This window comes from Hylobates moloch, unplaced genomic scaffold, assembly GCF_009828535.3.
Source record: "Hylobates moloch isolate HMO894 unplaced genomic scaffold, HMol_V3 SCAFFOLD_4, whole genome shotgun sequence".
Classification (NCBI taxonomy): domain Eukaryota; kingdom Metazoa; phylum Chordata; class Mammalia; order Primates; family Hylobatidae; genus Hylobates; species Hylobates moloch.
In genome coordinates this window covers 45,459,631-45,485,602 of record NW_026652279.1, presented here as the reverse complement: position 1 = coordinate 45,485,602, position 25,972 = coordinate 45,459,631, and the positions used below count along the sequence as shown (strand labels likewise).

Sequence of the window (25,972 nt, the reverse complement as noted above, 5' to 3'; positions counted from 1 at the left end):
TTTGGGAGAAATAAAGATTTTTTTAGAAAATTGCCATACATCATTAGAGTTTAGAAGTGAAATTAAAGATGCACATCATTTTGTTTACTTCGGATTGTAAACATTGAAGAAGTAGATTTTAAAAGGACTGGCTAACTTGGTGCCAAATAATTGAATGTGTGGCTATGAATACAGAAATGTTGGCATGTAGGCATTACATAAGTAATCTCAAATAATTTTTTTCTTTTCTTTTTTTTTGGTTTGAAATTCAGTGTCTAGTGTCTCTGAGATGAAAACAAATAAAGCTAGAGAAAAATGCTATTTTGACTCTCCTTGAATTTGAAGAGCACTGAGTTATTCCACACTGGTAAAAACTATGTCAACAGATATTCAGCAACATCTCAGTGATTTAGGGCATCTTCATGATCTGAACATGGCCCAGAGTAAGTGCTTGTGAAGTGTACAGAGAGGTTAATCAAAAATGTTACAGTCACTAACCCTGCGAGCGAATAATCAGTACGTGCAGATTGGCACGGGCATACTCGGAGCACAACAGATTTAACAACTGGATGCGCAGAACAATCTTTTACATGGTGTGAGATATTTGGGTTGTTATCCCTTATATCATTGTGAAAAGCAAGTGTGAACTGATGGAACTGTTAAAACAGCCAAAAGAACTTAAGGAACAGAATCACTTAAATAACATGGCTGGTGTAATGCCTATGGAGGAGTGTGATAAGGGGTCAGAGTAGATATAAAACCTCCCAAGAATCATCCTGAAGGGGTAATAAATGATTTTTACATTACTGAATGTGACATGGTTAATTGTATGTATATTCTCTCATTGGCTGTGCTAACTCAACTTGGTCTGCTTACTTGGTAAGACGTTCTCTGCGGTTCAACAAAGATACTTAGCTATCGCTATGTGCCACATCTTGAAGACCAATAAGTAAAATCGTATGCCCTCAAGGAGTTAAGAGTTAATTAGAGGGAAAGCAGACACGAAAAAGATTTAATCCAATATACTTATAATCATAAAAAAATGAATAAGATACAGGAATACTATAAAGAGAGACAGAAATATGTAAAGATGTTGGGCTTGGGTTTGAAAGGGAAGTCATGATCTGGAGGTTTCCCTTAGTAGGTGAAAGCCAGAAAGACATTCAGACATGAAGAAGAAGCTGTTTCAGACAAAGTAAACTACAGAGAAAACCTTTTGAAAAAACATGGTGGCTACAAGGAAACATGTGAGCCAGATCTGCTGAAGTTCAAAGTATGAAGGATGAATGAGGATAAGGGTGCGGAGACATTGGAAAGGAAACTGAGCTGGGAAGTGTGGGTCAGGATGACACATGTATTCATCCCAAATGAAGACAAAATAAAGGATTTCAAGCAGGTGCATGGAAAGTTAGATGTATATCTGACTTTCCAGGAAGAAAGATTTCTCTAGCAGCAGTTAGGGAAAATTAATTTTGGGGTATGGAGAACATCAAGAATACTATCATAATAGCCCCGGTGCCTGCTGATGTGCACTTCAACAAAGGCCATGGTGCTGATGGTATCTACAGTGAATACACATATGATGCTGAAGTAGATTGAACAGAAATTTATGCCAGGATCTTACTGGTGGGGAAGATGGAGGATGGAAAGGTGGAAAGGAAAGAGAAGAGTTACTTTTCTGTTTCTGAATGATTTCCTCATGGAAGAAAAGGAGGAAAGTAAGAAGGTGAGTGACAGAATCCAGAATGAAAAGGGAGATAAGTCAAAATACACTACTAAAGGTGTTTTTAAGACTTCCAGATGCTACCAGATATCTAGTGCTAATTATAGCAAGTTTGTCTTTTAAAGAAAGATCAAGAACAGGCAGCCTTCTTGTTTGAGTGCGTAGCTCCAATATTCTTCCCTATTCCCAGAGAAATACAAATGGGGATGCACCTTGCACATAATTCTACTATAGTTCTCTTATAATATGTCCTACCTATAGTTTATTGTATTTATTGGAACAGCTGGTAGGTTTCATTTTAAGATCAGCTCATTTACACAACTGCGTCAAAAAAAGGGAATAGAAATGAGCAAGAAGACAGCCATAAACCTGGTAAAGTTCTAAAATCTAGGACTAAAATATTGTATGGTTTATTCTATTCCAACTTAGTTCATCTTGAATAAAGAGGCCCAGGAAAACCTAGATTCTGAGACAAGATGCCCTTGAACCAAACAGAATCTGACTCAAACAAAAACGACGACCTCTAGTCTGATTTTCCATTTCTACTGTAATCCTTCATCTCCTTCAAATACTTTAAAATAAAGTATGCGCCAGCTTGCATGAAAAAAAAAATACAGAAAGAAAGTATGCACCAGCTTGCATGAAAAAAAAATACAGAGAGAAAATAAATAACATTGATATGAAAGTACAAACATCAAAACAAAAAATTCTCTTAATTCTACAAAAATTCTATTATTTGTATTAATCACAATTCTATATCCATTTCCAAATTGCACTCATAAAGTTTTGCAATAGTATGTTGAAAAACAGAGTTATTTAAACTAGAGAAGATAATAGAAAAAAAGGACTTTCCAAGAGAAACCTATATTAGAATAGATTGAAGCGTGACACAAATACGAAACTTCTCTCATTCCCCAGTTTGAGATAATCTGAACTTCATCAGAATATTTTACCTCTGCCTCTTGTAATGAAATTATTTCAGTGCTTTTTTTTTACTATATAATCACTTTTTCTTCAGTTGTTTTTTTGAATTTGTACTCTGCACCCAGTACGTTTCTAAGCTTCAGTGTGAAGCTAATATCTCCTATAGCATAGTTAATGTTTATTCAACAAATATTCATGAAAGACTATCATGTACCATTAATTGTGCTAGACCCTAAAGAAAGAATGGTATATGGCTAGCAAACTGGCTAGCCATATGTAGAAAGCTGAAACTGGATCCCTTCCTCACACCTTATACAAAAATTAATTCAACATGGATTAAAGACTTACATGTTAGACCTAAAACCATAAAAACCCTAGAAGAAAATCTAGGCAATACCATTCAGGACATAGGCATGGGCAAGGACTTCATGTCTAAAACACCAAAAGCAATGGCAACAAAAGCCAAAATTGACAAATGGGATCTCATTAAACTAAAGAGCTTCTGCACAGCAAAGGAAACTACCATCAGAGTGAACAGGCAACCTACAAAATGGAAGAAAATTTTCACAACCTACTCATCTGACAAAGGGCTAATATCCAAAATCTACAGTGAACTCAAACAAATTTACAAGAAAAAAACAAACAACCCCATCAAAAAGTGGGCAAAGGACATGAACAGACACTTCTCAAAAGAAGACATTTATGCAGCCAAAACACACATGAAAAAATGCTCATCATCACTGGCCATCAGAGAAATGCAAATCAAAACCACAATGAGATACCATCTCACATCAGTTAGAATGGCCATCATTAAAAAGTCAGGAAACAACAGGTGCTGGAGAGGATGTGGAGAAATAGGAACACTTTTACACTGTTGGTGGGACTGTAAACTAGTTCAACCATTATGGAAGTCAGTGTGGCGATTCCTCAGGGATCTAGAACTAGAAATACCATTTGACCCAGCCATCCCATTACTGGGTATATACCCAAAGGATTATAAATCATGCTGCTATAAAGACACATGCACACGTATGTTTATTGTGGCACTATTCACAATAGCAAAGAGTTGGAACCAACCCAAATGTCCAACAATGATAGACTGGATTAAGAAAATGTGGCACATATACACCATGGAATACTATGCAGCCATAAAAAATGATGAGTTCATGTCCTTTGTAGGGACATGGATGAAACTGGAAACCATCATTCTCAGTAAACTATCACAAGGACAAAAAACCAAACACCGCATGTTCTCACTCATAGGTGGGAATTGAACGATGGGAACACATGGACACAGGAAGGGGAACATCACACTCTGGGGACTGTTGTGGGGTGGGGGGAGGGGGGAGGGACAGCATTAGGAGATATACCTAATGCTAAATGACGAGTTAATGGGTGCAGCACACCAACATGGCACATGGAACCATATGTAACAAACCTGCACATTGTGCACATGTACCCTAAAACTTAAAGTATAATAATAATAATAAAAAAGAAAGAATGGTATATGAAAGTAGATACAATCTTTGTCCTCAAATAGGTTGAAGTTTGGAGTGGGATGGGAGGGTGAAGGAATTATTCTTAAATAGAAGGTAGCACATTCTCCCCCTTCCCATTATAATAGGAAGTGGAGGATGAAGGGGTGAATAAAAGTGTAGTCAGATTAGAATGTTTAGAGTCAGGCAGTGGAGAATATTCCCGTATGCAAAATTCTACAAGGGATAGCCATTTACTGAGAGAGCTGGAGAGAGCAGATCAGAATGTTTTATTCATGTCTGTATTCTTGGCAACATGTAACACAATTCTTAATGCATACTTAGTTCTTCTGAAATTTTGATCATATAGATGGCTTGTAATGGGAGTGAGGGAGTGAAGAATTGAATGAAGGATTCTTACACTTGTACTTAGAGGGCCTGATGCTGGTAAAAACTTAATGAAGGGTTTAGAAAATGTTAGTTCTTTAACCTGAGCGCCATCTCATCCCTGGGCTTAGTGGAATAAATGTCCACGAGATTTTGCTGTCCAGATTCCACAGCTGCAGGGAAAAGAGATGAGTTGGAAAAGAGAACTATAAAACAAAAGTCATAATACACAGTAACAGAATCACTGTTTTCTGCATGACTCTTGTTCTATTTTCTGAAAGCAGGAATACTTTGAGTGAAAACAGGTTTTATGTCCCATCAATAAAGGGGTATAACTATAAAAATATATGTCATATCAGCAGGCATGTCTCTAAATAGAATGTTTTACCAAGTTTCCCAAGAGGAGTCTGAGGCCCTTTAAATTATAGGGTATATGAGCTTCCCTGCAGGGCAGCCTTTGAACTACAACTCATTGTCAATCTAAAGTAAGAGTGGGAAATGAACTTTCGGAAATGAAGGGTATGTGTTCTTCGCTCAGCATTTCCAGGTTTGTCCCTTAAAATGGATGCCATCACTAAGCAAGAAAAGAGATACATAATCGGTACGGGTGAAGTGAAGCTTAATAATTTAAATTGCATTTATTTGGAAAAAAAAAGTTAACATTTTAACCCAAACCTTCGCATTCTCTTTGCCAAATTTGACTTAGGGCGAAGCAATCAAAAGCTGCCAGCAGTCACTTAAACAGACAGAACACTATAATAAGTAATTTAGAAGAGCAGATAACCCAAAGTTCACCTCTGTTTGGGTTTGTAATAACATTTTCAGCTGATTTACTTTTTAAATTATTTCAGGTTGATATTAAAACTAATTTGCAATACTTTAAAATATACTAACTGGGTACCAGAGGTCTAGAAATATTCAAGACTTCAAATGGAGCCAACTTGGGTTGTTCAACATGCTGGGTATAATTCCCAAAGCAAATAATCCAAAATAGAGTGCACTTAGTCTGTGCTTTTGCTTTCTCTGACTGCTCTTATTCTTGGCGATAGTACCAAGGAAATCTCGTGGTGTTTTCCCCTTTAGATTGGGCCTGTTAAGAAAGTCCTGATACACAAAAATAGTCATGCACTATCATTCAAAATAGTAAAAGATTGGAGACGACTTAATGTCCAACAATAAAGGACTAGTTAAACAAATTATAATGCATCAATAAGATGGGTCTCTGTACTATTAAAATAGCATTTATAGAGAATTTTAATGACTTGAGAAACAGCTTATGATATACCATAAAAAGAAAAAAATTTTCACGTTATAAAATTGACTATACAACATTATAACTACTATGTGGTTAAGAGCAAAATTGCTGGAATCTAGCTGTGTACCTTTGAATTCTGCTTGTGTCAGTTATTAGATATTTGATCTAGAATAAACTTCTTAACCTTTCTGAGCCTCGATTTCCCTATTTATAAAATGCACATGATAATAATCTCTGTCTCACAGTGTTGTTATGAGAATAAAGAGATGTTTAATGCATTCATAAAATGCCTAGAACCAAATAAGCACAATAAATGGTACTATTTTTATTTGTTTTAAATCAACAGAAACTTGCTCACGCTGTTTCTTCCACCTAAAATCCTTTCCCCCTACCATCTTTTAAAATTGCCTATTAGATCCTACTTTTCCTCTAAGATACATCTTACGTGTCATCTATACAAAGTATGAAGCTTTTGCTCAGGACAAGCTCCCTCTAGACAAAATTAATCACCCCTTCCTTTTTTGTTGTCAGAGCATTTTGCAATAAACCCTTTCTCAGCATCTATGTCATAAGATGTGAATCAACATGTATCTCTTTCCCCGGAGGAATGTGGAGTCCTCAAAATTAGAGGGCATGTCTTGATCTTCTCTGTATCATCACAGCCCAACAAGTGTGGCAGACAATAATTGCTCAGTCTACATTGGATTAATGAATGAATTAATGCAAGATAAATTCTGTGAATGAAGCAGGCAGAGAGGAAAGATGAGACAGCAGTTTCTTTCCCTGTGACTTCCAAAGGTTCAGGTCTACTTTTTGGCCTGGAGGAACAATATTTCCTGTCTTTATTTCAGGACTCCAAATTCTCAGATTTCTATTTTCTATTTTCTTTCTGTTGTCACCTTTCCTAAAACATAATACATGTCCTAACAACTGAAACAGAGTGGAATAACAGAATAAAACATGAACGTAGGGGTCAAAAGCCCAGGTTCTATTGCTGACATTACCACTACGACCTTGAATAAATAACTTTTGAACATGTAAAATGGGCATGATAATATACTATTTCAAAGGGTTAAGTATCAAAGAATGCATGTGAGAGCATTTCAGAAAAGCAGCACACAAATGTAAGATATCATCATTAGTTCTTTTGCTGGTAAAGCTTTTCTCATTTGAAAGTCACGTTTAGTAACATACATTTTACAAATTTACAGTAGCCTATAATTCTTTGACAAGATTAAGGACAACTTTTCAATATTTCCCTTTGCCTCATTCTACAGAAAGGCAGTTGGAAAGATGGAGAGGTTTAAAATTGTTAAATAGAGTTCCTATGGAACACAATAAAATGGGAATGTGATTCACATTAATATTTAAATATACAAACTATTCTTTGTTCTATTTATAAAGCATCAATTAGCAATTACATTAAAATGCCCACATAATTCCTATTTTGTTGACAGCATCCTTCTTCCCATTTCATAGACATGCTGAGGCACAGCTAGGTCTAAGTATATCATTGCAGATTACCAAGTATAATCTGGTAAAGGAATTGAGAATTACTTTCTAACCTAGAGCTGCACAACAGAACTTTCTGTGACAATAAAAATGTTTGATAGTCTGCACTGTTCCATATAGTAACCATGAGCTATGTATGACTTTTTAGCACTTGAATTGTGATTAGTGAGATTGAAGAGCTTAATTTTTAATTTAGTTTAATTTAAATCAGTTTAAATTTAAATAGCTACATTTGGCTAGTGGCTACTTACTATATGAGGAAGTGACTTTCTAACCAGTCCCTGTATTCAAGAGGACCACCCCCCAGTTTTCACGTGCAATCTAAATATAAACTTTGTATTTGTTTCTTAGCCAAATTAATGCTTTAAAAAGAACAAGAGTTTATCACTTTATGATGTGAAAGACAACTCCCACACAAACTGTCGGGCATGGCCAATGTCTTTTCTCCATGGGAAGAACATTATATTTAGAGGTTGATTTAGGGGGCCTAGAATCAGAACAAGGAAGGTGATTGGATGGTGAAAATGCTTAATGACATATGGTTACGATAGCTGGCCAAAGACATGGACTAGTGCTATTGCTAGAATACTTAGTCTGCCAGCCAAGACTTTCCTTTAATAGTGTTTTTGCAAGCATTGCTGCCCTTGTTTTTGTGACTCTTCTTTCCATGGTCAACTTTTTTGATTGACACATCCTTCCTTCTCTATTTCTCCAAACTCACACTTGATCTGCACTGGCAGAGAGAAAGGTTTGTCTCATCTCTTTGGATTTGATTCCCCATAACTCTCAGTCCAACACACATTTCCCTTTTATCTACTGCAGAAATGCTAAGGCAGCACAAAAGAGAAAGAATATTTATTTTAACCCTTCTGATAAGGAAGGAACTCAGCCTATCTGGGAACAGACATTCCTTCTTTTCCTTCAGACATACCATCAAGAGCATCTTAAGGTCAGACTGTAAATCATGTAAAATATCTTTATCTTTTCAAGGCAGTTTTTTACTCATATTATAATCAAGGACAAGAGAAGTCACACAACTCTGGCAATCCAAGTCCTTGCAGCAGCAGGTGAGAGTGAAACTTTTAGCTACTAAAACTGCTCTTGCAAAACTAAGTCAGGTTCTGGAAGGCGCCGATTCTCGGTCAAGATGAGATCCGTGGCTTCCCAATTCGGTGTTTGAGTGATTTTGATATTCATTAAAATGACAGACTGACAGAGTGAGGCACAGGCAACCTTGACCCACTCACCAGCTGTCCAGTCCTGAAATGCTCTGGACTATTTTGATCCTTTAGGCTTTCTGTATATATAGCTATTCAGATGCAGACCTTAAATCTGCCCAGAAAGATTCTCAATTATTCCAGAGCTGGCCTTTGAAGTTGTGATTCTATATTTACTAAATGATGAGTAAGTTTCCCAACGAAAGAAAAATTTCTCAAGGCAACTGGGTTCCTAATAAATGACGCCTAAAGATCTTAATGTCATAACTTTACACAAAATTGAGGTCACTAAGTTCAATTTCCTCTTTACATACATGGAAAAATTTGGGTCCAGAAAAGTTAATTGACTTGACCAAGAACATAAAAATGTATCTAAACAAAATATTGATAGTTATAACTTAAAATGGTGATGATGACGGTGAGGAGAATGATGATGATAAGTTGTTTTTTTTAAAAAAAATCATGGATATAAATAGTTGACGGATAACTAGATTACTAGAATAGGTTACCTGAAAGATAATACTATGTAGTTTTATAGAGAAGTTTGTCAATTTAACGGCACATTGAAATAACGAGATCTATTCAAATTAGCAAGGGTTGAGAATCATCACTTACAGAATTAGTAGGTGCTAGTCTAAAGCTACTGATGATCATTTGTAGAAATCATTATGTAATTTCTAAGACCTGGATAACCCTGAAAACCATAAAGATAACCTCAAACAGCCATTCTCAATTCCCATTCCTTCTCGTTGGAACTACTTCATCCTTTCTTATATTACTTTCAATATTAAAGTCAGTAGTTTCAATATTAAAAACAGTAGTTCTCAAAATTGGCTGGACATTGAAATTAGTAGAGAATTTCACTTTTTTTTTCTTTTTAATTTACAAATTCCTTAGTCTATCCAAGAGTTCTTGGTTGCAATCTGGGAATCTATGTTCTCCCAAGTGATTCTGATGCAGCATTTGGGAATATCATTTATACAGAATTGGAGTTATTTATACTTCTGGCTTTTCAACCACTACATTTTAAAAGCAGGAACAAGTTTTAATTTTATTCCTTTGTGTATCTGTTTGAGCTCCATCCTCATTCTTTACAAGGTGACCTGTAGAAAGGTTTAGAACCAGACAACCAGACACATCTCAGCTTGGATTCCAGCCCTGCCACTATAAGCTGGAGCAAATTATACAACTTTTGAGACCTAGTTCCTCATATAATTGTATATAACTTAAAGGTTTGTTGTAAAATTTAAATAAGGTGATGCACCTTGAAGGCAGCCTAAAACATTATGAGACCAGTCATTGCAGTAGTAGAGACAGTAGTATTAACAGTACCAGCAGTAGCAGTGGTAGTATGAGCAATACTTGCTCCATAAATACATTTTGATTTAACTAAGAAAGAAACTAAATCTGTTAAATAAGCCATTGGAATAATTTGAAGAAATAAAGCCCTGAGCAAGATGAATGCCTATATGAGGAGAAAATAGTGACAAGTCAATTTAATTTTCATCTCTGGTGGAGTGGAAAGCCATACAGAAAAGGGAAAAGCAATAGATACAATCCATTGATCAGTAATATTTTTGACTCAGTTCTATTTGGCGTTCTTATCAAAAAGCTAGAAAAAGGTGGTATTGATCTGTGTAGCCAAAAATTTTTTCTTCACCCTAAATTCACATGTACTCCCACATTTTCCTCTCTTTATCCCCCTCCCCCAACAAATAAACAAACAAATAATCCATCAGGGTTGATCACAAAAGGTGTTTATATGGAGGCTGGCTGCAGATGGTAGGTGAATCGGACAAAAAGGGCTCCTTAGAAATGTTGGCTCAGCAACCCTGCCCATCTTTGGACTTCTCTTTCACCTCTCTAGAGGCAATGGCATAAAATATGAACATTAATATTCTAAGATTCATTCTGAGCACCTTTTACAGAGTCAGACACTGTGCAGCTATGAAGATAATGGCCAGTAGTGTGCTCGCCTCCTTCTCTTTCCCCCTTTCCATTCTGAGTTATTTACTCTCCCCACCTTCTTTGCATTTTTAAAATAATCCATTTAATTTTTTTCTTTTGTATTTTTTTCTATCATCTATGCCTTTAACCTATTCACAATTCTCGCAGGCATTTCTTAGATATGCCAGAGCATGCAGGGCTTAGCAGCTATCTACATTCCCCTCAAGAAGGAGTGCGGGTCTCTAGCCTCATACCCACGCTACGGGATGTCTCTCAGGAAACTAAGGTCAACTGGAGAGTGAAAGAAGCCACCATAATACAGCAATAAGAGAATAATGTTTTCATTCAAATGTTCCAAAAAATCCAATATTTGTCTTTGCAAGTGTGTGTGTATGTGTGTTTCCGTGTGTGTGTGTGTGTGTCTTGATCTGTAGACACATATATAACTCACAAAATGCATGCATTCCACTCATGACATTGCTCTCCAACAAAATTTTTATCTAAAATGTCATTCCTCACCTTATTTTTCAGTGATGGTCTTAGTCAATGTTAAGGACACAGTTGCACAAATATAGATCCTAAGTTCTTCAGAACAAAAACATTCTGATGAAGACCCCATAGCACAAAAACACCTTTAAGAATATTTTTATTTCTAAAAATCTCAGATGCACTCTTAAACCTCTTGCTTTGTTTAACCCATGAAGGCCTGGTTATGGAGACAACATACTATTCCATGACTTTCTAATTTGTCCTTCAGTTAATCACCCCAGCTCTGCAACACTCAGCAGTACTCTGTTGGAGTCACATGAAACAAAATGTGCCCTTCTGCTGATGAAACTTTGCTGTCTGTGGAGATATTTTAGCCTGCTGCCTGGATAATTACATGTGTAACTCACATTAGCAATACAGAGTGACTGGAGGCGGGTGCACCCAGCAAGGCCACATGGGACCCCGTATGGATGTGATGGCCCCTTGCCATCATGGGTCACTGAAGGGCAGCCGCAATAACCCTCACCCAGTTCTGCCCTCTCAATAATCTCTGGCACTGCCTGTGTTTTCTCTTATTCAAGTGAGGGCAAGCACCTTCTAGTCCATAGGGGTTGGGCACAGATTGAGACACGAAGTCACGTGCCTTAGAAAGGTCAAGTTTGGTTCATAGGCCTCTTAGAGCAAAGAAGGGCAGGAGAGAAAGAAAAAACCAGCATTTATTAAAAGTTAGAACGTGGCCAGGCACAGTGGCCCACGCCTATCATCCCAGTACTGTGGGAGGCCAAGGTGGGTGGATCACCTGAGATCAGGTGTTTGAGACCAGCCTGGCCAGCATGGTGAAACCCTGTCTCTACTAAAAATACAAAAATTAGCCAGGTGTGTTGGTGTGCACCTGTAATCCCAGCTACCTGGGAGGCTGAGGCAGGAGAATTGCTTGAACCTGGAAGGCAGAGGCTGCAGTGAGCCAAGATCACACCATTGCACTCCAGCCTGGGCTACAGAGCGAAACTCAGTCTCAATAAATAAATAAATAAGGACTGTACGAAGTCTTGTGTGAAGCACTTTCCCACAGCTGTATAACTTAATTCTCACAATAATACAGTAAAAGAATGCAGTTACTATTTTACACATAAAGAAATGTAGTAGAGAGAAGTTAAGATAATTGCTTAAGATTGCTCAACTAGTTTGTAGCCAACCTAGAACTAGAGATTCAGTGTCCTAGTTCCTAACCCAATGTATTTAAGAACTCAGGCTCTGGAAATAGATTGAGTCCAACATCTAATAATTATAAAACCTGGATAATTTTCTTACCCTCTCTATACATCAGATCGCTAATTTGCGAAATTGAATTCATAATAGTGTCAACTTCATAGAATTGTTATGAAGGTGAATCCATGTAAAATCCTTAGGACAATGCTTAGAAACATGGCAAAAGATTTAAAAAAACTCCTGGTAGAACTCATAGGCTGGTAGGAAAGACAGACGTATGAACAGATTAATTACAGGACAAACCTGCCAAACACTTTTCAATAACATTAAAAAAAAAATGGCTTGAGATCTCATAGGAGAATTTCCTTAGCATCCCCCATCCCGTAAAATGTGAAATGAGCCCATGTGAATGAAAGGAAAATAAAATTCACGATGGTATTTGTGATGGCTGACCAGGGCTCCCTGACCTATACAGGCCTCTGCTATAGGGGTGGTGGAAACTGGCTATGTCAGAATATAGTTATGGGTTTAACCGATAAAGACAGATAAGGTAGTTCCAGGAATCATGTTTTACTTAGAGCTCCCCTGCCTGCGTCTAGAAGCCCTTTGGGGTTGCTGTACTGAGTGCTTAGCTCGACCATTAGTACCGCTATTTTTAGAGGTGTCAACATTTATAGAAAACTGAGCTCATCCAAAAAGACCATATATAGGTTCTAAGAATGAAACATTTTTCTCTTACAAAAAGAATAAAGACTCCCCCACTATTCCCAGGAATCAGAATGCAATATCAATTCTTGGGGGGTTTTTTGTTTAATAAACAGTGATAATGTTTAAGCACTGTATATTGAATAAAAACATCATTGGCCCTGAAATAGAATGACCCTCAATTTCAAAACAGAATGTCCCTTCAGTTTGGCAAATCACCTCAATTTTCAGGTTTTTGCTTCAATACTGTGCTCTGATACTACAGGATCATTACCTACCAGCTAAACTGAATGACTTTCAATTTCCCTAAACACACTTCCAGGCTTTTTAGCCTCCAGGCTTTTGCTTATCCTATCCCCTCCACCTGTATTGTTCTTACCCATATCCCAGTTTCTATCTATCAGATTCTACCTACCAAGTCTCCAAGATGCACTCAGAGGCCTACTTCTTCCTAAAGCCTCTTTAAGGCATCAAAACTTTCCTAAGATGCAATAGGGGCCCAGTCTTATGTGCACTGTCTTCTTCCAAATCCCCTTCGTCCTGTGTTAGTTCTAGATACCCTCTTAAATTGAGACCCACAGCATGTGGCACAATTATTTTAAATGGTAGGGAGGGAAATTTACATATCTATGTTAGAAATGGGGACAGAGTTAAATGGAAAAAAAATAGCTGTTAAACTCTTCAATCAGTCAATTTAGTATCCCCTATCTGACAAAGAGCTAGAGAATTCTCCATTGATTACAGAAAAAGACAGTAGCCTGCCTTTAAATAATTTACACTTTAAGAAATGACACAGCTACCCAGAGAATAATTATTTACAAATGTAAATATAAAATAGCATCTACTATTTTTCTAAGTGTTTGCTATGTTTTAAGGACTGTTCTAAGTGATAAAGTGATATCTTTACCATCTAGCTATCTATCTATCTCCTCATTTTATTCTCTCAATAACTCCAGGAGGTGTGTACTATTATTATCTCAATTTTACTGAGGATAAAATAGAAGCATGGCACCATCACTCAATTGGTAAGTGATGGAACACTAACTCCAGAATTTATGTCCTAGATGTACTGTCTTTGGTATATGATGAATAGTTAAATTTTTGAATTTCAACTACATGTTCAGAAACGAATGGCATTCAGAGGGAAAAAAAGTTATTGAATTCAAATGAGAATCCAAGTGTTCAAAAAGAGGGGGATTAAAACAAAAAGTACAGCTTGAATAGTTAGAGAAGGTCAAGTGTGATATTTTGGATAGAGAAAGAAATGTTAACAAAGTTACAGAAGTGAGAACATCCACAATTCCTGTAGCGGGACCTAGAGAGAAATAGGTGAAAAAAGTGTATTTGATTCAGGGCCTTGATGATAAGTTAAAATGCTGAGACGTAACAACTCAAATAATTGGGAAGCATCACAGGTTCTAGTGAAGCAGTAGGATACTGAATTGAAACTACTAATCATTAGTAGTTATTGGCAAGTAGGATTTCATACAACCCTATATTCTCTACAAGGCTCTGTTTGGGTATGCTTTTTAGGTTGTTTTAGGAGTTATCATTCATCAAGTTACCCTCCATGTCTAGCAAAGTATCTGACAAATGGTAGGTGATTATAAGTGATTGTTGAATAAACGAACATATATGAAAAGAAAGTTGAGAGAAAATAGGATAGAGCAGTATAGAAAGGCAAGGAAAAGACCGGGCACCGTGGCTCACGCCTGTAATCCCAGAACTTTGGGAGGCCGAGGCAGGTGGATCACGAGGTCAGGAGTTCGAGACCATCCTAGCCAACATTGTGAAACCCCATCTCTACTAAAAATACAAAAATTAGCTGGGCAGGATGGCAGGCGCCTGTAATCCTAGCTACTCGGGAGGCTGAAGCAGGAGAATCGTTTGAACCCGGGAGGCGGAGGTTGCAGTGAGCTAAGATCACACCATTGCACTCCAGCCTGGGTGACAGGGCAAGACTCCATCTCAAAAAAAAGAAAAAAGAAACAAAAAAGGAGAAAGAAAGAAAGGTAAGGAAAATAAGTGTGCTTTAAAAATGAGGTGTCAAGCATAAAAGTTATTGCCAAAATGAAATAAAAGAGCATTAAACCTGAAAAGAGGTCACTCAATTTGGCCAGAGGGATGTTTTGGAGGATTTTCAATAGTACTGCTCCAGTGATACTGAGAGGTGAAGCCAGCTGGACTTCCCGGCTTGAGTGCGGCTTTGGAGAACATTTCTGTAGCTAGCTAGAGGTTTGTAAAATGGACCAATCAGCACTCTGTAAAATAGACCAATCAGCGCTCTGTAAAATTGACCAGTCACCACTCTGTAAAATCGACCCATCAGCAGGACAAGGGCAGGGACAAATAAAGGAATAAAGTTGGCCATCCCTAGCCACCAGAGGTAACCCACTAACCCACTGGAGTCCCCTTACACGCTGTGGAAGCTTTGTTGTTTGGCTCTTCACAATAAATCTTGCTGCTGCTCACTCTTTAGGTTCGTGCCATCTTTAAGAGCTGTAACACTCACTGTGAAGGTCTGCGGCTCAATTCTTGAAGTCAGCCAGACAAGAACCCACTGGAAGGAACAAACTCCGGACACAATACAAAGAGAGCCCAATCTCTTTCTTTTTTTTTTTGAGACAGAGTCTCGCTCTGTCGCCCAGGCTGGAGTGCAGTTGCGCGATCTTGGCTCACTGCAATCTCTGCCTCCCAGGTTCACACCATTCTCCTGCCTCAGCCTCCCAAGTAGCTGGGACTACAGGCACCCGCCACCACGCCTGGCTAATGTTTTGTATTTTCAGTAGAGATGGAGTTTCACTGTGTTAGCTAGGATGGTCTTGATCTCCTGACCTTGTGATCCACCCCCCTTGGCCTCCCAAAGTGCTGGGATTACAGGCATGAGCCACCGCGCCTGGCCCCAAAGACAGCCCAATCTCATCTGCATGATGTTAAGGGGGAAACTGGGGGCAGTAGTTATAGTTCATGATTTTTGTTTTTAATTAGTAGCAAGAAAAGAGGTTTCTAAGTGAGTGATTGGATCAAAAATCCATTTAAGAGGCCAGAAGTCTCTTCATTTAACCAATTAACTCAAATGTCTTATATAAAATCAGTAATAAGGCCAGGCGCAGTGGCTCACGGCTGTAATCTCAACACTTCGGGAGGCTGAGTTAGGTGGATCACTTGAGGTCAGGAGTTCAAGACCAGCCTGGCCAACACGGTGAAACCCTCTCTCTACTAAAAATGGAAAAATTAGCCAGGCATGGTGGTGGGTGCCTGTAATTCCAGCTACTCAAGAGGCTAAGGCAGGAAAATTGCTTGAACCCGGGAGGCGGAGTTTGCAGTGAGCCAAGATCATGCCGCTGTACTCCAGCCTGAGCGATGGAATGAGACTCCATCTCAAAAAAAAAAAAAAAATCAGTAATACAACATGCACTCTTATCTCTGATCTTATCTCTGATCACGGCAAAATGTGTCATGTCTTTTAAGTTCCTTAGACAATCTACATCACATTAATCGAAAGTTGGAGTTTAGTAATGGATTGTATGAGCCAGACATTAAGAAATTAAATTATTCATTTAAAGATTTCACAGCAAGTCACAGAGAGATGTAGCAGCTAGTGTGCTCCAGTTAGTCTCTACACCAGGAGGAGAAAAGGGTTGGGCACAACCATCTCTGATGTCTTTCCAGTCTGACATTCTCTAAGTCTACACAGAGTATATCTCCTTACTGCCATTCACTACCCAGTAAGCCTCTCACTTGTCCCAAGCCAACTGTCAGCCTGACCTTTACAAATGATCTTTAGTCATCTAATTAGCTCCAAGAGAGGTTTCTATTATCCCATGGTTATAATTTTAACTAACTTAAAATTACAAGAAAAGTTAAATAACAGAGATAATTAAACATAATGCAGCTAGCATTCAATGTACACATCTAATTAACACCAATACCCACATGAAGGCAAAATTCATAAAAACAAAAATCAATACAATATATTATATTTGGATACTGTAACCAAGGCCTCTTTAAGTATTTTCTCTGAAAGTAGAAGTTTTTGGATGATAAAGCTAATTAAATACTGTAAGAGTAGTGATCCATTTGACAGAGAGAATTAAAACTATGAGCGATTTCTAACAGAAGCATGAACTCCCAACCTCGATTCTATTAGGCTGACACTCTTTCCACAAGAAGCAGGAGTAGAGAATGAAGAAAATAAAAGAAGTGAAAGGCCCACTTCAAGAGCCTCAACATTTTACATTCTAAGCTAGTTATGGATGGCTTCCTTTGGTGAGGCAAAATAGTGTTGTATAGAATTGGGGGGGTGGGGATTACTGGGGGAAGTTGGGGAATAATGCAAACAGTAATTAGTAAACTGAATTCATGGATCATCAACCATTTTTCTTTAAACAGTGGTATTTATTTAATGCCACAGAAATATACTTGTTTTACCAAAAAGTCAAATGCAAATTAAACTAAATTTACTATGCTTCCTTTCCTCTATAAAGAAGTGAACAGATTAAAAAATGAGATTTTCCTGCAATTTGGGTATACATATTCCCAGTTGAAAGCAGTGTTTTGTCAGCTGTGTTGGAGTGATTAGTTTCACTACGTCAGGCATCACCCCAGATTCCCCATTCAGTAGTATCTTGTATACAGATAGTTACATGATTTCTCTTTCTATTCCGTACCTTAAATCGGCACCATCAGTATTCATATTATATACGGAAATCTAATCAGACCAGCCTATGTAACACTTGGAGGGGCTTTAGTCACCTAGCTAATACACCAAACACAAACATGAACGAACAATAAATTTTTTAAATATCACCAATTTTCCCAGTTAAATAAATATATGAAAAAGAACACTAGCTGGAGAGCGTGTACATGAGAAACAAAAGGGATGTGTGTTAAATTCCGCATATCCCTCTGGATCGGCACCTCTCTAAAGGTCAGCTCACTAGCCTCAGGTTTAATTCCCTTTCTTGCTGCTACTGTTCAGAGGTAAATGCTCGCTTTTTATTAAAAATCAAAAGCACAGGCGCTTGTAATCCTCTAGACTCAAAGTTGTGTTTTTTTTTTTTTAATAAAAATGGAAAGTTTAGCTCAAAGCAATAGCAGCTAAAATTAGAGTGAAATCAGCAGCTGCTCCCCAGGGAAGATGGAAAACCAAACAACGGTCTGTTTTTTCCTTGACTACAATTTATGCTGTATTTTTTTTCCTCCTTTAAATGTGGAAGACCTTCCAAACATTTGCATATGTTGGCAAAGCAATATATGTGTAAGCCCCCAACTCCTACTCCCATCAAAATGATGTCAGACATCAGTGTTTCAGGTAAATGTACAAGAAAACTGCTATTGCATTTCCAATGTTGCAGCCTTTGGAAATAATAACACTAATGAGGCAGGACGTGGTGGCTCACGCCTGTAATCCCAGCACTTTGGGAGGCCAAGGCGGGTGGATCATGAGGTCAGGAGTTCGAGACCAGCCTGGCCAACATGATGAAACCTCGTCTCCACTAGAAATACAAAAATTAGTCAAGCATGGTGGCGCACGCCTGTAGTCCTAGCTACTCAGGAGCCTGAGGCAGGAGAACTGCTTGAATCAAGGAGGCGTAGGTTGCAGCGAGCTGAGATCATGCCACTGCACTGCAGCCTGGGTGACAGAGCGAGGCTCTGTCTCAGAAAATAATAATAATAATAATAATAATAACACTAATGAATAGCATTAGTGAGGTGTTAATCTGTACCACCAGTTAAACTTTCCTCCATTTCTCTCTTTGTACAATTATGTCATTACATATAACAACCGCTGTGAGACAGAAGTATTGGATTCTCCTAGTGTTGTACCATATAGCTGATAGTGTTGCTCAGAAATCCCGGTCAGAATGAGTTAGGAACCAAATACTAAGATAAAGCTTAGATTTAGTAATTTATTCTCACTTTTACCTGCTTTTCTCTACCCTGTCTTCTGCTTCATTCATTCACTGTCCTCTCGACATATTTAAGGATGCCTTAATTTTTCTCTCCCTCTCACCATTTATAGCCCAAACCCCACCTTCATTATAGTGGCAGAACTAGCACGGTGACGGGCACATCATAAGCAAACAGTGAATGCAGTTTCACACTTGGGTAAATTTACTCACAACATTTTATTTTTTACTTGCCTTCAGAGTATTTTCTTCCTCCCTTTAGGATCATTCTGAAATCATCTGGGCTGTGCATTTTTATTCCAACCTGCTTTGATGCAAAAGCTTCCTCCCCAAACATGTCCCTTACCCCTTTCAGTGGCCTCTTTGTGAGGGTATCTTTGCATAGAAAATATTAAAAGAAAATATCCTTCATTCTATTTATATGAGTCAGTTTAATCACTGTGACTATATAAAGAATAGTTGCCAGGCATGGTAGCTCATACCTCTAATCCCAACAATTTAGGAGGGGTGGTAGGATCACTTGAGCCTAGGAGTTCAAGATCAGCCTGGGCAACACGGTAAAACCCTGCCTCTACCAAAAATTTGTTTTAAAAAATAGCTGGGTTTGGTGGTGCATGCCTGTGGTCCCAGCTACTTGGGAGGCTAATGTGGAAGGATTGCTTTAGTCCAGGCAGTTGAGGCTTCAGTGAGTCATGATCTTACCACTGCACTCCAGCATGGCCAACAGAGTGAGGGTCTGCCTCAAAAAAACAAAAACAAGAACAAAAACAAAAAAAAGGAAAAACAGAATAGTCATGAAAATAGTCACAATCATTATGGGATATTCACCTTTGCTTAGTGCTTACCATGTGCCAAGTAGCATATTAGGGGCTTTTCAGGCTCTTTCTCACTGAATCCACACAACATGTAGAAAGAAGTTACTATTATTCATGTTTTTTTTTTTTTTTTTTTTTTTTTACTGCTGGGGAAACTGGGGAAATGGATTAATTGTCCAAGATCATATAGCTAGCAAGTGATGAAACCTGAGTTCAAATTTAGGTACTTCACCTTTCACACTTTCTATCAGTGCTAATGCTTTACAGTGCCTCTCTGACACACAAACACACACTCATTCTTAGGACCATGAGATAAGAGAGAAAATAGCTTCTAGAACTGTCCTTCTCCTTCAAACTCAATCAATTTAGTACAGTCTGAGGGTGGTGGTGAGAAATTGTTTGGACGTTTCAGTTTGGTCTCAATTATTTTCAACATGCTTCCCTGCTCTTAAGGCTAGTTCCTTTCTAGTAGTTATTCTCCCAAATACATTCATTTTATATTGGTTTAGTGATGCTTATTTAATATGTGAAATAATAACACTAGAAAATAATTTGAGGAAGACACATAATGAATACAATAATTGTTCAAGGAAAACATGGTATTTATAGGACAATAAAAGAAATCTCTAGTTACATTTTCCACTGAAGCAAAACTATGTTATAAGGTTCATCAACCCATGTGTCTTATAACATAAGCTGATCAACAGAAAGGGTCAGGAGAATACTTCTCTTGTGTGTACCGCTTGGGATACTTAGACACATCTAAGAGATTTCACATCTTTCTCAGTAACATCCTATACCAGCTGCTCTAAGAACTGATAAACAGTTAAGACACTTTTGGTATAGTAATTTTATGATGGAACATAAAAGTAAATTCTGTTACATTATTGAAGTGGCTATAACCATTCCATTGAGTCATTACATGAAAATAAGCCTGCTTATTCAACCAGAAACATGCAGAGACTCAACCAGGAAGGTCCAAACATTTTTTAAAAATAGATTTTTTGGTTCTGTAAGCATGGTTACGCTTTTAAAATGCAAAGGAAATGTTAGTGATAGATTATTGGTACACAAGTCACATGCAAACACCACCCCTATCTTAACACTGAGAATGTTTATTTTATGTTATATGTGGAAGCATTTGGTTTACCCAGAATATTCAGGTCTCATATATTTGGGCAGGCAATTTTTTTTCTCTGAAATTGACAACCTTCTCTTTTGACAGATGGTAACTTTAAAAGACTTGTTGTAGGTAAACAAATCTTAAACTCCAAACTCAAGGGAATTTGCTAAACATTGGATCATATTCTTCCTATCCAAATCTTTCCATCTTTTAATCTTTATTTCTTTGTCTTCTTTTTTCTCTCCTTTTCTTCCTCCATCTTTTCCTTCCTCTTTCTCTGCTTCTCTACTTTCTTTCCTCCTTCCTTCTCTTACCCTCGCCCTTCTTTGAAAATTTTATCAAGCTAGCTAAAAGCATGGGGTTTGTATTTTCAAAACCACAAATAGAACTGAACTTACTGTGAATCGTGTGTGAACAATGTGACAAAATATCTAAAATTGAGAAAGTGCCAATGAAAACTGGCTTAGTTACTATACAGGTTAAAATCTGGTACTTGGTCATAAAGTAGGTTTATCACAAAGACTAGACCTCCATTATAAGGATATACTTTCTAATGAATTTTTTACCCTAAATTCAGAATGAGCAGGAATTATAACAGAGCAAGGTTGCAGAAAGAGCAGGAATTGGTTAATATCTTTCTATCACAAAGATGACTTAGCTACTTTCCACAAATATCCATCCCCGAATATCCATTTTTCTTCCTGGTTCCACCTTGACTGTGATTATTTCCTCTTATTTTGCATGTGTTTTTTCACCCAAACTATATTTGGTCAATCATAGCATCACAGAAAGAGCAGGAATTGGTTAATGTCTTTCTATCACAAAGATGACTTAGCTACTTTCCACAAATATCCATCCCTGAATATCCATTATTCTTCCTAGTTCCACCTTAACTGTGATTATTTCCCCTTACTTTTGCATACCTTTTTTTCCCCCAAACTATATCTGGTCAATCATAGCATCTGCTTTCTCACAAATCAAGCTTCTTATGAGTATCAAGTCATGGGTTCTTTGCATGATTCAGCTTCAATATTCTTTTCTAACTAAACCATTTTGTGGTAAAACATACATTCAAAGTCCAGAGCAAATCTCTTTGATCCAATTAATCATTTTTAATTGGCTGTACCCTAGTCCAGTTCATATTTTTTCAACCTCTCTATTCCTTAGATGATTTGATAAGGATGTTTCTGTACATAGATGAATTATCTTCCATCTTGGTAACTTTACTTATTTCTTCCATCAGTAAAGGACAGAGCTGTTTGTCTCAGATTCATAGGTTCTTGGAAAAGCAGAATCTTTTTCCACCTAAGATCTAATTCTACCATCTTCTGCTGGCTCTTCCAACAAGTATGTAGGCTCAATTGCAACCTCTAATCATGGCCCTCAAAAACTTTTAGAACACACTGTCCTACTTTCTGAGTATAGACACCACTAAAATGCCTTGTTTATGGTATTCTTTCAGCTTCATTGCCCTTCTTTATGTATTGCTCATGAAGATGTAAGAACTGAAGATCCAAAACAATCTTCAACCCTTCCTTCCAAGCTTAAATTGCAATTATTCAAAAAATGATTCACTGTCTTTTGGGTTGAGACATTGTTTCTTTTCACAGAACATTAACATATTTCCACCAAAAGAAACTATTTATGTTCATTGAGGTGACTTGGCCTTGTTAAGACCAGGGGAACCTGACTATGACAATTGACATTTGGGTAAGTGCTTTGGTATTGTTTATTTGACTAATTTTTGTGTATGTCTTGTTGGAAATTACTATTGGAAAGTAAATTGTAATTGATAATGCTTCTTTCTGAAGTTCTTTATGAATAAAAGGAATAAGTTTCTTTATAGGGATAATGCAAGAGTATTCATCTCAGAAGCAATAACAAATTTGAGGATGTTGTGATGTCTAATGCAGTCCTCACATTCTTTAGTTCTCTGTATATTAACTGAGTATAAAACACAATGTTATGATACTATTTCTTACCTCCCTAAACATCTTACATCATCATGTATAATAGTCATTCGTTTACTCACTTAGCAAGAACTAATTGAGGATCTACTTCTGAAAGCTGGAAATTGTGGATATAATGATTAGCAAGGACACAGAAAGACACAGTTTCTACTCCTGATCTATATAGACATTTACAGAGTATGTAGTGATAAAACGTTTCATTAATACTAGAGTCATAATCTATTCATTCCGAGTTCTTACACACCTGAATCACAACATAAGGCTTTAGTCTCCCCTGGATGCTCTTGTCTTGCTTTCCTTGAATTCATCCTTTTGCAACAAGTCATGCTGGGTGCCCATAGCCTCTGTGTGAATAGCACTTTCTCATGAGCTAAGAGGAATTATTTTTCTCTTCTTCAGCTTGTCTTTTCTAAGCTGGGTGACAACAACCAGTGTATCTTGTCAATGATTAGAACATTTAAGATTTTATAGCCAATTACATTCCCTCATAACTACCTCTTTTTTTCATAGGCTGCAAGGATTGTGATGCTATTTTTAGCCCTTCCAGGGTTAGTTGAGCCTCTTGTCCTCTCATGTCACTTCTATTGCCATCCTTCATAGTCTCTCACACTAGCAAAGTGTTGATACACACATCTACTGGCATTATTCAAGATGAAAGCTTTAAAAATTTTTGTTTATGCTTCTTGGCCATATTAGAAGATCTGACCCCAGATGACTCTGTTTCCACATAATATTAAATGCTATTTCATATATATAATAATATATGTAACATAATATATATTATTTCACATGTATACTAGAGATGAGGTCTCACTATGTTGCCCAGGCTGGAGTGCAGTGGCTATTTACAGGCATGATCATAGTGTACTGCAGCTTCAAACTCCTGGCCTCAAGCAATCCTCCTGCCTCAGTCTCCTTAGTAGCTGGAACTACGGGTGTATGCCACCACACGTGGCCTAAATATTATTTCTTAAACAAGGAATCGCTACCTCTTTCTTAGAGCTACTTTTTGCTATATTGCAATCTTATCTTAGTCATATACTCTTATCCCTGTCTTAATAGCGTCTCTATGATTGTAAAGTAAATGACAAGCTAAGGAGAGAGAGTCACATATTTGCCTTAAAAGTCAACATCCCTGATTTCAATGAGGGCATACAGGTCCCTCAAAGTTTGAGATGAATTAAGATTTTATTTCCACTGGAGGTAGAACTTCCAAAGCTGAAATGACATATATAATAGGAACAAACAGAAGATCTCACCATCCTATTTCTACTTTCTTATCCTCAAATATTTTTCTTCTCCCTCAGTTTTTTCTGCCCTGAATTTATAGCCAATATTTTCTCTTTATGTACACTTCAGATGCAGAGTTTTAGGGTTTAAGTAACATCATTTGCCTCTGAGCTGAAGGTGTGAAAAAACTGAGTGTAGAGCTACTTTGAACCCTCAGTGATCAAATTATTATTGACCACTACAGCAGAACAGCATCTCTATTTTGATGATGAAAAGTCTCTGCTTTCTCTCTACCAGCCAAAGAGAAGTTTAGGATCTGACACTTTCAAAAGAAATTGAGTGAAGAAAGCACAAGCATACCCAAAGACATTCATAGTTTTCTTCCCATGGTTCTCTTTTGTCCATTTTCAATTGATGATCAAAAGCCGAATAATTGAGGAGAGGGGAATTTTATTCTACCCACATTTGAACATTCAGTTATTTCTCAGTATGATCTTTATTTCTAACTTAATTATTTTAGTAATAACTCATCTCAATTTAATCAATCAAACTATATATATAGACATTTTAATTCAATCATTAAGATGAATTCTCAACCTTACCCTGACAGTGTTCCAGTGGAGTGGTTTTTACCCTAAAAACATGGTATTTTGTATCCTTGAGCAGTAAAAAGGAAAAAAAAAAGGCAACTTTCATTAGGATTTAATCCCTATTCTCAATTAGAATCAATACGAAAATAACGTAATTGTTTTTCCTGGCTATTTTTATTATTGTTTAGGGCTAAAGAACCAACCTTCTTTAAGATTCATCAGATCTGACTCCTTTGAACAGGCTGAACAAAACCATCCTCTAGTTGTCTCTCCAGAGTCTCTCTCAACTCCAGTGTCCTTGGATCCCCTGTCCCACAATGACACTAGAGTGCAATGCAGCAATGGCAAACAGGTGGGTCAGGGATAGGGAGGCACAGGAGCTTGGAGAGCAACCTGAAGAAGCAGCAGCAGCACTTAGCCTGATATTAGAAAAGCCAGGGTTCAGTCCCTATTTTGCTTCTTCCTCAGCCATGTGACTTTCCACAGTTGATACCATTTTTCTCAATTTCTTCATCTGTGAAATGAGGAAATTGATCATGGTCTCACAGGCTGATGTGAGAAAAATGTATGTGAAAACACTGACACCATCATGCACTGAAAGAATATTAATTCTTCATATGAAGCTTCAAGGTTTTTCATAACGCCTTTGCCACCTTCCTTTTACCCTTACACACCGAAGGCATTCCATACTCAGGCTTTTAATGGTATGGGGATGTGGTCGTGGGTGTCACGAAAATCAAGCAGCACAAAGCAGGAATTCAAGGTCCAAGTTGAAACTGAAGCTACTGTAGGGGGGTTAATCTTGGTGAGAAAGGAAAAGAGAAATGTGGAGACCATGGCTGAGAGGAGCTTGCAGTCCCCAAACTTTCGGTTAGGTTTTTCTTAGATCTGTCCACATCTACTACACAAGTGCTTTTGCACATTAACGTGCAAATGAATCACCTAAGGATCTTGTTAAAATCCAGATTTTGATATAGTGCTTCTGGCCTGAGATGTTACATTTCCAATAAGCTCAAGCAGTGGCCAATGCCAAGGGCTGTGGATAACACTGAGTAACAAGGAGCCACATGTCCCTCCATGACCTGTTGCATATAGTTCCGACCACCTGTCATGCCCATGTTCCTGCATTTTACCTTCTAGTAAGGCCAAGTTGTTCAGAGTTGCCAGGAACACGCTAGTGTCTTGTTCTGTTTTGTTTATGCTATACCTTAGTTCATCTTATTCTCTATGTATGGAATATTCTTCTTACTTTTTTTTTTTTTTAGACTTCACGAAAAGATTATCTTCTTCAGGATTTTGTCCTCTAAATCTCTGTTATATGACACTTTCATATCAAGGTTTAAGATTATATGGCCGGGGGGAGCCAAGATGGCCGAATAGGAACAGCTGCGGTCTCCAGCTCCCAGCCCGAGCGACACAGAAGACTGGTGATTTCTGCATTTCTGCTTGAGGTACCGGTTTCATCTCACTAGGGAGTGCCAAACAGTGGGTGCAGGACAGTCGGTGAAGC

At 37.7% G+C, this 25,972-nt stretch overlaps 1 protein-coding gene and 1 non-coding gene across 3 annotated transcripts in view; one reads left to right on the top strand and one right to left on the bottom strand.

Annotated features, from left to right (window-relative positions):
* The window catches only part of LSAMP (limbic system associated membrane protein), a 659,351-nt gene that overhangs the window by 509,743 nt on the left and 123,636 nt on the right, over positions 1 to 25,972 (bottom strand). The gene's annotated exons all lie outside the window — the stretch shown is intronic.
* LOC116467700 (small nucleolar RNA SNORD86) lies at positions 12,552 to 12,638 on the top strand. The gene has a single exon (XR_004247906.1). It is a non-coding gene; the product is annotated as a small nucleolar RNA SNORD86 (small nucleolar RNA).